Consider the following 1,726-nt stretch of genomic DNA (forward strand, 5'->3'; position numbering starts at 1 on the left):
TTTTTTTGGTTGCCGTTTTCTTGTATATCTTTTTCCAAGCTTTGATTTTTAGTCTATTTTTGTCTTTTTCCCCTAAGGTGTGTCTCTTGTAGACAGTATATTGGTGTGTTATGTTTTCTTATCCAGTCTGCAACTCTCCATCTCTTGAGTGGTGCATTTAACCCATTAACACTCAGTGTAATTATTGATAATTATGAATTGATTGCTGTCATTTTGTTATGTGTTTTTTCACGGTGTTCCTGGTTTCTTTGTTCTATACAGATTTCTGTGCTGAGCTCATTATGTTTATGAATCATGTTATCATTTCCTTTGTTGCTATTTTTTTTAGTAGCTGCTAAATATTTTTGCTTGTCCTTTTTATTGTGATTTGAAAGTTTCTCATTTTTCTTTGAGGTTATCCTGTGATTTATAATTTTCTCCCCGAGTTTAGAACAGTCCATTCTTTCTTGCAACTCAATTGACTTCCTTACCATTTAGAAGTTCTGTAATTACACTGTTTTCCCCCCTTTTTTGTTTATAGTTGCCTCGTTTGCCAATTGATGCCTCTGGTTCTCTCTTTACAATCTTGTAAGCTTATTTTTCTTTGGATACGTCCATTGCTGTGTGGTTTCTGAGTTATGTCACCTTGTGTATTAATGGTCAGTTGTTGGTTGCTATTATTGATTCTCTGTTCAAAAGACTCCCTTCAGTATCTCTTGCAAGGTTGGTCTGGTTTTAACAAATTCCCTTAATTTCTGCTTATCTGGAAATCTCTGAATTTCACCATCATATTTGAGGGACAGTTTTGCCAGGTATATAATTCTGGGTTGGAAATTTTTCTCTTCCAGGGTTTTATATATAACATCCCATTGCCTTCTTGTTTGCATGGTTTCTGCTGAGAAATGAGAACTTACTGTTGTTGGTTGTCTTTTGTTAATAACTTTTTGTTTTTCCCGTGCTGCTTTCAGGATTCTTTCTTTGTCTTTGGTTTTGATGAGTTTGATGATGCTATTTCTTGGTGATTTTCTTTTGGGGTCTATCCTGTTTGGTGTTCATTGGACTTCCTGAATTGATATATTCTCATCTTTCATCATATCAGGGAAGTTCTCTTCCAACAAATCTTGTACAACTTTCTCAGTGGTTTTCTTTTTCTCTTCCTATTCTGGATTTCCAATGACACATAGCTTATTCCTTTTGATGTTATCCCACTTGAACCTTAGGCTTTCTTCATTTTGTTTCTATCTTTTTCTGATTGATCCTTTTCCAAAAAAGTATTCAGGTATTTTTTCAGTCTCATTAATTCTGTCTTCCATTGATTCAATTATATTCCTTTGCCCTTTCAACATGTTATCTATTTATGAAAATTTAGTATTTATCTTCTGCATTTCTACCTGTAGATTTTTAATCATTTCTAGTTTTTCATTTATGTTGACATTTTGTTTTTTATTTTCTTCTGAAATCTTTCTAGCATTTTGTCTGTGTTTTCTTTAATTTTTTCAGTGTTTTCCTTGATCTATCTTTCAATCCTTTGAAGATTCCTAAATATAATTCTTTTGAATTCCTTATCAGAGAGTTCCAATGCTGCTTCTTCCTCAGGGATGTATTCTGGGTCTGTATCCTGCTCCCTTGTTTCTACCATTTTATCTTGCTTCTTTGTGTGGACCATGATGATTTGTTGTCTCTGTGGCATTGTGACATTGTTGTATTTAGATCTCTGTTAACTGTTAATGAAGAGAAGTGAGGGTGA

The sequence above is a fragment of the Orycteropus afer genome, unplaced genomic scaffold (assembly GCF_000298275.1).
Source record: "Orycteropus afer afer isolate SDZICR_OR568_19922 unplaced genomic scaffold, OryAfe1.0 scaffold00458, whole genome shotgun sequence".
Lineage (NCBI taxonomy): Eukaryota > Metazoa > Chordata > Mammalia > Tubulidentata > Orycteropodidae > Orycteropus > Orycteropus afer.